This window comes from Amia ocellicauda, unplaced genomic scaffold, assembly GCF_036373705.1.
Source record: "Amia ocellicauda isolate fAmiCal2 unplaced genomic scaffold, fAmiCal2.hap1 HAP1_SCAFFOLD_106, whole genome shotgun sequence".
NCBI classification, from domain to species: domain Eukaryota; kingdom Metazoa; phylum Chordata; class Actinopteri; order Amiiformes; family Amiidae; genus Amia; species Amia ocellicauda.
The window spans coordinates 60001-72500 of NW_027102671.1; positions in this window are offsets into that span (position 1 = coordinate 60001).

Below are 12500 nucleotides of genomic sequence, written 5' to 3' on the forward strand. Positions count from 1 at the left end.
GGTCTGCTATCCAGCCCTGGAGGTCTGCCTGCCTGCCCTGGAGGTCTGCCTGCCTGCCATCCAGCCCTGGAGGTCTGCTATCCTGCCCTGGAGGTCTGCTATCCAGCCCTGGTAGCAGCACTGCCTGCCCTGGAGGTCTGCCTGCCTGCCCTGGAGGTCTGCCTGTTAGCCCTGGAGGTCAGCTATCCAGCCCTGGTAGCAGCACTGCCTGCCCTGGTAGCAGCACTGCCTGCCCTGGAGGTCAGCCTGCCAGCCCTGGAGGTCTGCCTGTTAGCCCTGGAGGTCTGCTATCCAGCCCTGGAGGTCTGCCTGCCTGCCCTGGAGGTCTGCCTGCCTGCCCTGGAGGTCTGCCTGTTAGCCCTGGAGGTCTGCTATCCAGCCCTGGAGGTCTGCCTGCCTGCCCTGGCAGCAGCACTGCCTGCCCTGGAGGTCTGCCTGCCTGCCCTGGTAGCAGCACTGCCTGCCCTGGAGGTCAGCCTGTTAGCCCTGGAGGTCTGCTATCCAGCCCTGGAGGTCTGCCTGCCTGCCTGTTAGCCCTGGAGGTCAGCCTGTTAGCCCTGGAGGTCTGCTATCCAGCCCTGGAGGTCTGCCTGCCTGCCTGTTAGCCCTGGAGGTCTGCTATCCAGCCCTGGAGGTCTGCCTGCCTGCCTGTTAGCCCTGGAGGTCTGCCTGCCTGCCCTGGCAGCAGCACTGCCTGCCCTGGAGGTCAGCCTGCCAGCCCTGGAGGTCTGCCTGTTAGCCCTGGAGGTCTGCCTTCCAGCCCTGGTAGCAGCACTGCCTGCCCTGGTAGCAGCACTGCCTGCCCTGGAGGTCTGCTATCCAGCCCTGGAGGTCTGCCTGCCTGCCTGTTAGCCCTGGAGGTCTGCTATCCAGCCCTGGAGGTCTGCCTGCCTGCCTGTTAGCCCTGGAGGTCTGCTATCCAGCCCTGGAGGTCTGCCTGCCTGCCCTGGAGGTCTGCCTGCCTGCCATCCAGCCCTGGAGGTCTGCTATCCTGCCCTGGAGGTCTGCTATCCAGCCCTGGTAGCAGCACTGCCTGCCCTGGAGGTCTGCCTGCCTGCCCTGGAGGTCTGCCTGTTAGCCCTGGAGGTCAGCTATCCAGCCCTGGTAGCAGCACTGCCTGCCCTGGTAGCAGCACTGCCTGCCCTGGAGGTCAGCCTGCCAGCCCTGGAGGTCTGCCTGTTAGCCCTGGAGGTCTGCTATCCAGCCCTGGAGGTCTGCCTGCCTGCCCTGGAGGTCTGCCTGCCTGCCCTGGAGGTCTGCCTGTTAGCCCTGGAGGTCTGCCTGCCTGCCTGTTAGCCCTGGAGGTCTGCTATCCAGCCCTGGAGGTCTGCCTGCCTGCCTGTTAGCCCTGGAGGTCTGCCTGCCTGCCCTGGCAGCAGCACTGCCTGCCTTCCAGCCCTGGAGGTCTGCCTGTTAGCCCTGGAGGTCTGCTATCCAGCCCTGGTAGCAGCACTGCCTGCCCTGGAGGTCTGCCTGCCTGCCTTCCAGCCCTGGAGGTCTGCTATCCAGCCCTGGAGGTCTGCCTGCCTGCCATCCAGCCCTGGAGGTCTCCCTGCCTGCCCTGGCAGCAGCACTGCCTGCCCTGGTAGCAGCACTGCCTGCCCTGGAGGTCTGCCTGCCTGCCCTGGAGGTCTGCCTGCCTGCCCTGGAGGTCTGCCTGTTAGCCCTGGAGGTCTGCCTGTTAGCCCTGGAGGTCTGCCTGTTAGCCCTGGAGGTCTGCCTGCCTGCCCTGGCAGCAGCACTGCCTGCCCTGGTAGCAGCACTGCCTGCCCTGGAGGTCTGCCTGCCTGCCCTGGAGGTCTGCCTGTTAGCCCTGGAGGTCAGCCTGTTAGCCCTGGAGGTCTGCTATCCAGCCCTGGAGGTCAGCTATCCAGCCCTGGAGGTCTGCTATCCAGCCCTGGAGGTCTGCCTGCCTGCCTGCCTGCCCTGGAGGTCAGCCTGCCAGCCCTGGAGGTCTGCCTTCCAGCCCTGGAGGACAGCCTGCCTGCCCTGGTAGCAGCACTGCCTGCCTTCCAGCCCTGGAGGTCTGCCTGTTAGCCCTGGAGGTCTGCTATCCAGCCCTGGTAGCAGCACTGCCTGCCCTGGAGGTCTGCCTGCCTGCCTTCCAGCCCTGGAGGTCTGCTATCCAGCCCTGGAGGTCTGCCTGCCTGCCATCCAGCCCTGGAGGTCTGCTATCCAGCCCTGGTAGCAGCACTGCCTGCCCTGGAGGTCTGCTATCCAGCCCTGGAGGACAGCCTGCCTGCCCTGGTAGCAGCACTGCCTGCCCTGGAGGTCTGCTATCCAGCCCTGGAGGTCTGCCTGTTAGCCCTGGAGGTCTGCCTGTTAGCCCTGGAGGTCTGCCTGCCTGCCCTGGCAGCAGCACTGCCTGCCCTGGTAGCAGCACTGCCTGCCCTGGAGGTCTGCCTGTTAGCCCTGGAGGTCTGCCTGTTAGCCCTGGAGGTCTGCTATCCAGCCCTGGAGGTCAGCTATCCAGCCCTGGAGGTCTGCTATCCAGCCCTGGAGGTCTGCCTGCCTGCCTGCCTGCCCTGGAGGTCAGCCTGCCAGCCCTGGAGGTCTGCCTTCCAGCCCTGGAGGACAGCCTGCCTGCCCTGGTAGCAGCACTGCCTGCCTTCCAGCCCTGGAGGTCTGCCTGTTAGCCCTGGAGGTCTGCTATCCAGCCCTGGTAGCAGCACTGCCTGCCCTGGAGGTCTGCCTGCCTGCCTTCCAGCCCTGGAGGTCTGCTATCCAGCCCTGGAGGTCTGCCTGCCTGCCATCCAGCCCTGGAGGTCTGCTATCCAGCCCTGGTAGCAGCACTGCCTGCCCTGGAGGTCTGCTATCCAGCCCTGGAGGACAGCCTGCCTGCCCTGGTAGCAGCACTGCCTGCCCTGGAGGTCTGCTATCCAGCCCTGGAGGACAGCCTGCCTGCCCTGGTAGCAGCACTGCCTGCCCTGGAGGTCAGCCTGCCTGCCCTGGAGGTCAGCCTGCCAGCCCTGGCAGCAGCACGGCCTACCTGCCTGCCTGCCCTGGAGGTCTGCCTGCCTGCCTGCCCTGGAGGTCAGCCTTCCAGCCCTGGCAGCAGCACGGCCTACCTGCCTGCCAGCCTGCCCTCCCCAGCCACACAGCCCTGCCTGCCTGCCTGCCAGCCCTGGAGGTCAGCCTGTTAGCCCTGGAGGTCTGCCTGCCTGTCTGCCTGCCTGCCTGCCTGCCCTGGAGGTCAGCCTGCCTGCCCTGGAGGTCTGCTATCCAGCCCTGGTAGCAGCACTGCCTGCCCTGGAGGTCAGCCTGTTAGCCCTGGAGGTCTGCCTGCCTGCCCTGGTAGCAGCACTGCCTGCCTGCCTGCCCTGGAGGTCTGCCTGCCTGCCTGCCTGCCCTGGAGGTCAGCCTGCCTGCCCTGGAGGTCTGCCTGCCTGCCCTGGTAGCAGCACTGCCTGCCCTGGAGGTCAGCCTGCCTGCCCTGGTAGCAGCACTGCCTGCCCTGGAGGTCAGCCTGTTAGCCCTGGAGGTCTGCTATCCAGCCCTGGAGGTCTGCCTGCCTGCCTGTTAGCCCTGGAGGTCAGCCTGTTAGCCCTGGAGGTCTGCTATCCAGCCCTGGAGGTCTGCCTGCCTGCCTGTTAGCCCTGGAGGTCTGCTATCCAGCCCTGGAGGTCTGCCTGCCTGCCCTGGAGGTCTGCCTGCCTGCCATCCAGCCCTGGAGGTCTGCTATCCTGCCCTGGAGGTCTGCTATCCAGCCCTGGTAGCAGCACTGCCTGCCCTGGAGGTCTGCCTGCCTGCCCTGGAGGTCTGCCTGTTAGCCCTGGAGGTCAGCTATCCAGCCCTGGTAGCAGCACTGCCTGCCCTGGTAGCAGCACTGCCTGCCCTGGAGGTCAGCCTGCCAGCCCTGGAGGTCTGCCTGTTAGCCCTGGAGGTCTGCTATCCAGCCCTGGAGGTCTGCCTGCCTGCCCTGGAGGTCTGCCTGCCTGCCCTGGAGGTCTGCCTGTTAGCCCTGGAGGTCTGCTATCCAGCCCTGGAGGTCTGCCTGCCTGCCCTGGCAGCAGCACTGCCTGCCCTGGAGGTCTGCCTGCCTGCCCTGGTAGCAGCACTGCCTGCCCTGGAGGTCAGCCTGTTAGCCCTGGAGGTCTGCTATCCAGCCCTGGAGGTCTGCCTGCCTGCCTGTTAGCCCTGGAGGTCAGCCTGTTAGCCCTGGAGGTCTGCTATCCAGCCCTGGAGGTCTGCCTGCCTGCCTGTTAGCCCTGGAGGTCTGCTATCCAGCCCTGGAGGTCTGCCTGCCTGCCTGTTAGCCCTGGAGGTCTGCCTGCCTGCCCTGGCAGCAGCACTGCCTGCCCTGGAGGTCAGCCTGCCAGCCCTGGAGGTCTGCCTGTTAGCCCTGGAGGTCTGCCTTCCAGCCCTGGTAGCAGCACTGCCTGCCCTGGTAGCAGCACTGCCTGCCCTGGAGGTCTGCTATCCAGCCCTGGAGGTCTGCCTGCCTGCCTGTTAGCCCTGGAGGTCTGCTATCCAGCCCTGGAGGTCTGCCTGCCTGCCTGTTAGCCCTGGAGGTCTGCTATCCAGCCCTGGAGGTCTGCCTGCCTGCCCTGGAGGTCTGCCTGCCTGCCATCCAGCCCTGGAGGTCTGCTATCCTGCCCTGGAGGTCTGCTATCCAGCCCTGGTAGCAGCACTGCCTGCCCTGGAGGTCTGCCTGCCTGCCCTGGAGGTCTGCCTGTTAGCCCTGGAGGTCAGCTATCCAGCCCTGGTAGCAGCACTGCCTGCCCTGGTAGCAGCACTGCCTGCCCTGGAGGTCAGCCTGCCAGCCCTGGAGGTCTGCCTGTTAGCCCTGGAGGTCTGCTATCCAGCCCTGGAGGTCTGCCTGCCTGCCCTGGAGGTCTGCCTGCCTGCCCTGGAGGTCTGCCTGTTAGCCCTGGAGGTCTGCCTGCCTGCCTGTTAGCCCTGGAGGTCTGCTATCCAGCCCTGGAGGTCTGCCTGCCTGCCTGTTAGCCCTGGAGGTCTGCCTGCCTGCCCTGGCAGCAGCACTGCCTGCCTTCCAGCCCTGGAGGTCTGCCTGTTAGCCCTGGAGGTCTGCTATCCAGCCCTGGTAGCAGCACTGCCTGCCCTGGAGGTCTGCCTGCCTGCCTTCCAGCCCTGGAGGTCTGCTATCCAGCCCTGGAGGTCTGCCTGCCTGCCATCCAGCCCTGGAGGTCTCCCTGCCTGCCCTGGCAGCAGCACTGCCTGCCCTGGTAGCAGCACTGCCTGCCCTGGAGGTCTGCCTGCCTGCCCTGGAGGTCTGCCTGCCTGCCCTGGAGGTCTGCCTGTTAGCCCTGGAGGTCTGCCTGTTAGCCCTGGAGGTCTGCCTGTTAGCCCTGGAGGTCTGCCTGCCTGCCCTGGCAGCAGCACTGCCTGCCCTGGTAGCAGCACTGCCTGCCCTGGAGGTCTGCCTGCCTGCCCTGGAGGTCTGCCTGTTAGCCCTGGAGGTCAGCCTGTTAGCCCTGGAGGTCTGCTATCCAGCCCTGGAGGTCAGCTATCCAGCCCTGGAGGTCTGCTATCCAGCCCTGGAGGTCTGCCTGCCTGCCTGCCTGCCCTGGAGGTCAGCCTGCCAGCCCTGGAGGTCTGCCTTCCAGCCCTGGAGGACAGCCTGCCTGCCCTGGTAGCAGCACTGCCTGCCTTCCAGCCCTGGAGGTCTGCCTGTTAGCCCTGGAGGTCTGCTATCCAGCCCTGGTAGCAGCACTGCCTGCCCTGGAGGTCTGCCTGCCTGCCTTCCAGCCCTGGAGGTCTGCTATCCAGCCCTGGAGGTCTGCCTGCCTGCCATCCAGCCCTGGAGGTCTGCTATCCAGCCCTGGTAGCAGCACTGCCTGCCCTGGAGGTCTGCTATCCAGCCCTGGAGGACAGCCTGCCTGCCCTGGTAGCAGCACTGCCTGCCCTGGAGGTCTGCTATCCAGCCCTGGAGGTCTGCCTGTTAGCCCTGGAGGTCTGCCTGTTAGCCCTGGAGGTCTGCCTGCCTGCCCTGGCAGCAGCACTGCCTGCCCTGGTAGCAGCACTGCCTGCCCTGGAGGTCTGCCTGTTAGCCCTGGAGGTCTGCCTGTTAGCCCTGGAGGTCTGCTATCCAGCCCTGGAGGTCAGCTATCCAGCCCTGGAGGTCTGCTATCCAGCCCTGGAGGTCTGCCTGCCTGCCTGCCTGCCCTGGAGGTCAGCCTGCCAGCCCTGGAGGTCTGCCTTCCAGCCCTGGAGGACAGCCTGCCTGCCCTGGTAGCAGCACTGCCTGCCTTCCAGCCCTGGAGGTCTGCCTGTTAGCCCTGGAGGTCTGCTATCCAGCCCTGGTAGCAGCACTGCCTGCCCTGGAGGTCTGCCTGCCTGCCTTCCAGCCCTGGAGGTCTGCTATCCAGCCCTGGAGGTCTGCCTGCCTGCCATCCAGCCCTGGAGGTCTGCTATCCAGCCCTGGTAGCAGCACTGCCTGCCCTGGAGGTCTGCTATCCAGCCCTGGAGGACAGCCTGCCTGCCCTGGTAGCAGCACTGCCTGCCCTGGAGGTCTGCTATCCAGCCCTGGAGGACAGCCTGCCTGCCCTGGTAGCAGCACTGCCTGCCCTGGAGGTCAGCCTGCCTGCCCTGGAGGTCAGCCTGCCAGCCCTGGCAGCAGCACGGCCTACCTGCCTGCCTGCCCTGGAGGTCTGCCTGCCTGCCTGCCCTGGAGGTCAGCCTTCCAGCCCTGGCAGCAGCACGGCCTACCTGCCTGCCAGCCTGCCCTCCCCAGCCACACAGCCCTGCCTGCCTGCCTGCCAGCCCTGGAGGTCAGCCTGTTAGCCCTGGAGGTCTGCCTGCCTGTCTGCCTGCCTGCCTGCCTGCCCTGGAGGTCAGCCTGCCTGCCCTGGAGGTCTGCTATCCAGCCCTGGTAGCAGCACTGCCTGCCCTGGAGGTCAGCCTGTTAGCCCTGGAGGTCTGCCTGCCTGCCCTGGTAGCAGCACTGCCTGCCTGCCTGCCCTGGAGGTCTGCCTGCCTGCCTGCCTGCCCTGGAGGTCAGCCTGCCTGCCCTGGAGGTCTGCCTGCCTGCCCTGGTAGCAGCACTGCCTGCCCTGGAGGTCAGCCTGCCTGCCCTGGAGGTCAGCCTGCCAGCCCTGGCAGCAGCACGGCCTACCTGCCTGCCTGCCCTGGAGGTCTGCCTGCCTGCCTGCCCTGGAGGTCAGCCTTCCAGCCCTGGCAGCAGCACGGCCTACCTGCCTGCCAGCCTGCCCTCCCCAGCCACACAGCCCTGCCTGCCTGCCTGCCAGCCCTGGAGGTCTCCCTGCCAGCCCTGGAGGTCTGCCTGCCTGCCTGCCTGCCTGCCCTGGAGGTCTGCCATCCTGCCTTCCAGCCCTGGAGGTCAGCCTGCCAGCCCTGGAGGTCAGCCTGTTAGCCCTGGAGGTCTGCCTGCCTGCCCTGGAGGTCAGCCTGCCAGCCCTGGAGGTCTGCCTGCCTGCCTGCCTGCCCTGGAGGTCAGCCTGCCAGCCCTGGCAGCAGCACGGCCTACCTGCCTGCCTGCCCTGGAGGTCTGCCTGCCTGCCTGCCTGCCCCGGAGGTCAGCCCCAGGCAGCCGGGTGGCCTGCCTGCTGCTGCTAGGCCGCTGCCCCGAGCCGCCGACCCCATCGACAGGAACACGAGAGAGTTTACAAGCGAGAGGAGGCCACATATTCGACACCTTTCGTGCTCGTTTTAGTCTCCAGTCTGTTTTGACGTGTGTTATTCTGAATCTGCTGCTTTAACTCAAGGGATTCTGTCGCGATTGATGCCTTGTCCTTCGCTGTATGTTTGCACTGGTGTTGTAAGTCGCCCTCTGTAAGATCATCATTTATTATCTGCCAAGAAATAAAGATCATCATAATGTTCCCCAACTTTCAGCTTCTGGGGAGTTTGTTCCAGAGTGTGACGACTCTCTCTCTATCTCCATCTCTCTCTCTATCTCCATCTCTCTCTATCTCCATCTCTCTCTATCTCCATCTCTCTATCTCCACCTCTCTCTCCCTCTCCACCTCTCTCTCTCTCTATCTCTCCCTCTCTCTCACTGTGTGTGTGTGTGTGTGTGTGTGTGTGTGTGTGTGTGTGTGTGTGTGTGTGTGTGTGTGTGTGTGTGTGTGTGTACAGCAGTGTCCCTAGACGAGAGAGAGATCCCTAGACGGGGAAATTACTTTCAAACTGCAGTACCGAAATGTGTCCGTTAGATGGCAGCATGCACCAAGGAATGAAGGAAAGTGCAAAACAAAATGAAAAGGCACATCGCCTGGGCGAAAAATAATCGTAACAAATCAACGGGGGCATTTCTCGGAAAACTAACACCGGGGCAGTGCTCAGGGGGGTCCCACCTCGTGGCCACCCGGTTTGGGGGGCCATCGGGGCCGGTTCCGAAAATCGCTAAATCTCCCATAGCCAGCCCACGCTCCATCCGATAGAGCAATGCCGGGCGGCCGGCCGGCAACTACGGATCATAACAAATCAACGGGGGCATTTCTCCGAAAACTAACACCGGGGCAGTGCTCAGGGGGGTCCCACCTCGTGGCCACCCGGTTTGGGGGGCCATCGGGGCCGGTTCCGAAAATCGCTAAATCTCCCATAGCCAGCCCACGCTCCATCCGATAGAGCAATGCCGGGCGGCCGGCCGGCAACTACGGATCATAACAAATCAACGGGGGCATTTCTCGGAAAACTAACACCGCGGCAGTGCTCAGGGGGGTCCCACCTCGTGGCCACCCGGTTTGGGGGGCCATCGGGGCCGGCTGAAGAATCGCCCATACTCTGCCATAGGCAGCCCACGGTCCATCCGATCAGAGCAATGCCGGGCGGCCGGCAACCTATGGATCATAACACATCAACGGAGGCATGATAAGAGCATCTTTTATTATCTGCCAAGAAATATAGACCATCACAATGTTCCCCAACTTTCAGCTTCTACCACATCGCTGGGGAGTTTATTCCACTGTGTGACTACTCTCTCTCTATCTCTCTCTCTCTCTCTCTCTCTCTCTGTGTGTGTGTGTGTGTGTGTGTGTGTGTGTGTGTGTGTGTGTGTGTACAGCAGTGTCTCCGGTTTTCCTTTTGGAATGCCTTGAAGCCGGGGGGGCTTTGCACTCATGAGAACATAGGGTGTCCTTGCCCTCCTTTCGCAGCCCAGGGCATTGAGAGATCCCTAGACGGGGAAATTACTTTCAAACTGCAGTACCGAAATGTGTCCGTTAGATGGTAGCATGCACCAAGGAATGAAGGAAAGTGCAAAACAAAATGAAAAGGCACATCGCCTGGGCGAAAAATAATCATAACAAATCAACGGGGGCATTTCTCGGAAAACTAACACCGGGGCAGTGCTCAGGGGGGTCCCACCTCGTGGCCACCCGGTTTGGGGGGCGATCGGGGCCGGTTCCGAAAATCGCTAAATCTCCCATAGCCAGCCCACGCTCCATCCGATAGAGCACTGCCGGGCGGCCGGCCGGCAACTACGGATCATAACAAATCAACGGGGGCATTTCTCGGAAAACTAACACCGGGGCAGTGCTCAGGGGGGTCCCACCTCGTGGCCACCCGGTTTGGGGGGCGATCGGGGCCGGTTCCGAAAATCGCTAAATCTCCCATAGCCAGCCCACGCTCCATCCGATAGAGCACTGCCGGGCGGCCGGCCGGCAACTACGGATCATAACAAATCAACGGGGGCATTTCTCGGAAAACTAACACCGGGGCAGTGCTCAGGGGGGTCCCACCTCGTGGCCACCCGGTTTGGGGGGCGATCGGGGCCGGTTCCGAAAATCGCTAAATCTCCCATAGCCAGCCCACGCTCCATCCGATAGAGCACTGCCGGGCGGCCGGCCGGCAACTACGGATCATAACAAATCAACGGGGGCATTTCTCGGAAAACTAACACCGGGGCAGTGCTCAGGGGGGTCCCACCTCGTGGCCACCCGGTTTGGGGGGCGATCGGGGCCGGTTCCGAAAATCGCTAAATCTCCCATAGCCAGCCCACGCTCCATCCGATAGAGCACTGCCGGGCGGCCGGCCGGCAACTACGGATCATAACAAATCAACGGGGGCATTTCTCCGAAAACTAACACCGGGGCAGTGCTCAGGGGGGTCCCACCTCGTGGCCACCCGGTTTGGGGGGCGATCGGGGCCGGTTCCGAAAATCGCTAAATCTCCCATAGCCAGCCCACGCTCCATCCGATAGAGCACTGCCGGGCGGCCGGCCGGCAACTACGGATCATAACAAATCAACGGGGGCATTTCTCGGAAAACTAACACCGGGGCAGTGCTCAGGGGGGTCCCACCTCGTGGCCACCCGGGTCTGGGACCGATGGGAGCACTTTAAAATTTTCGAGTCAGGGGACCAGACGGCCGAGTGAAAAACTTTGAAAAATATTCTATCTCCTCACTCCCATTGACTTTACATTAGGGCGACCAGGCGGCCGGCGGAAAAAAAATCATAACAAATCAACGGGGGCATTTCTCCGAAAACTAACACCGGGGCTGTGCTCAGGGGGCTCCCAGCTATCAGCCACCCTATCCCGGGACCGATGGGAGCACTTTAAAATTTTCGAGTCAGGGGACCAGACGGCCGAGTGAAAAACTTTGAAAAATATTCTATCTCCTCACTCCCATTGACTTTACATTAGGGCGACCAGGCGGCCGGCGGAAAAAAAATCATAACAAATCAACGGGGGCATTTCTCCGAAAACTAACACCGGGGCTGTGCTCAGGGGGCTCCCAGCTATCAGCCACCCTATCCCGGGACCGATGGGAGCACTTTAAAATTTTCGAGTCAGGGGACCAGACGGCCGAGTGAAAAACTTTGAAAAATATTCTATCTCCTCACTCCCATTGACTTTACATTAGGGCGACCAGGCGGCCGGCGGAAAAAAAATCATAACAAATCAACGGGGGCATTTCTCCGAAAACTAACACCGGGGCTGTGCTCAGGGGGCTCCCAGCTATCAGCCACCCTATCCCGGGACCGATGGGAGCACTTTAAAATTTTCGAGTCAGGGGACCAGACGGCCGAGTGAAAAACTTTGAAAAATATTCTATCTCCTCACTCCCATTGACTTTACATTAGGGCGACCAGGCGGCCGGCGGAAAAAAAATCATAACAAATCAACGGGGGCATTTCTCCGAAAACTAACACCGGGGCTGTGCTCAGGGGGCTCCCAGCTATCAGCCACCCTATCCCGGGACCGATGGGAGCACTTTAAAATTTTCGAGTCAGGGGACCAGACGGCCGAGTGAAAAACTTTGAAAAATATTCTATCTCCTCACTCCCATTGACTTTACATTAGGGCGACCAGGCGGCCGGCGGAAAAAAAATCATAACAAATCAACGGGGGCATTTCTCCGAAAACTAACACCGGGGCTGTGCTCAGGGGGCTCCCAGCTATCAGCCACCCTATCCCGGGACCGATGGGAGCACTTTAAAATTTTCGAGTCAGGGGACCAGACGGCCGAGTGAAAAACTTTGAAAAATATTCTATCTCCTCACTCCCATTGACTTTACATTAGGGCGACCAGGCGGCCGGCGGAAAAAAAATCATAACAAATCAACGGAGGCATTTCTCCGAAAACTAACACCGGGGCAGTGCTCAGGGGGCTCCCAGCTATCAGCCCCCCGGGTCTGGGGGCATTGTTTTTCTTTTTAATCATTTTGAGCATTTCCCCCAGTTTAGAGATGTGTGCCCCTAGACAACCCATTGAGAATAACTATGAAATGTTCTGAAGTTTTGATTTTCAAATGTCGGTGAAAATTGAAAAACGTCATATATTCTTCAAAGGAAGCATGGGGCGATGGTAGGGAGAGTCCCCGCAGCGTGCCTCGGCGGCGATGGGAGCGTTTTCGATGTCCCCGCCCCCCCCCCATAGGGATAGAAGGGGAGTTAGGTGACCAGGCGTCCCGGGTCCCAAAAATCGAAAAATTAATATAGAATGCTTTTTAATCCAGAAATAAAGTAGGGGGCAGTCCTGGTGAGAGTCCCAGCCACAGCCCCAGTGTGTTTTGGAGCCGTTTGGGGCCGGGTGAAAAACTTTGAAAAATGTTCTATCTCCTCACTCCCATTGACTTTACATTAGGGCGACCAGGCGGCCGGCGGAAAAAAAATCATAACAAATCAACGGAGGCATTTCTCCGAAAACTAACACCGGGGCAGTGCTCAGGGGGCTCCCAGCTATCAGCCACCCTATCCCGGGACCGATGGGAGCACTTTAAAATTTTCGAGTTAGGGGACCAGGCGGCCGAGTGAAAAACTTTGAAAAATTTTCTATCTCCTCACTCCCATTGACTTTGCATTAGGGCGACCAGGCGGCCGGCGGAAAAAAAATCATAACAAATCAACGGGGGCATTTCTCCGAAAACTAACACCGGGGCAGTGCTCAGGGGGCTCCCAGCTATCAGCCACCCTATCCCGGGACCGATGGGAGCACTTTAAAATTTTCGAGTTAGGGGACCAGGCGGCCGAGTGAAAAACTTAGAAAAATTTTCTATCTCCCCTAGGTGACCAGGCAGCCGGAGCTGATTTTTCTGACCCCTAAAACAATTATTAAAAGGTATTTTTTCGCCA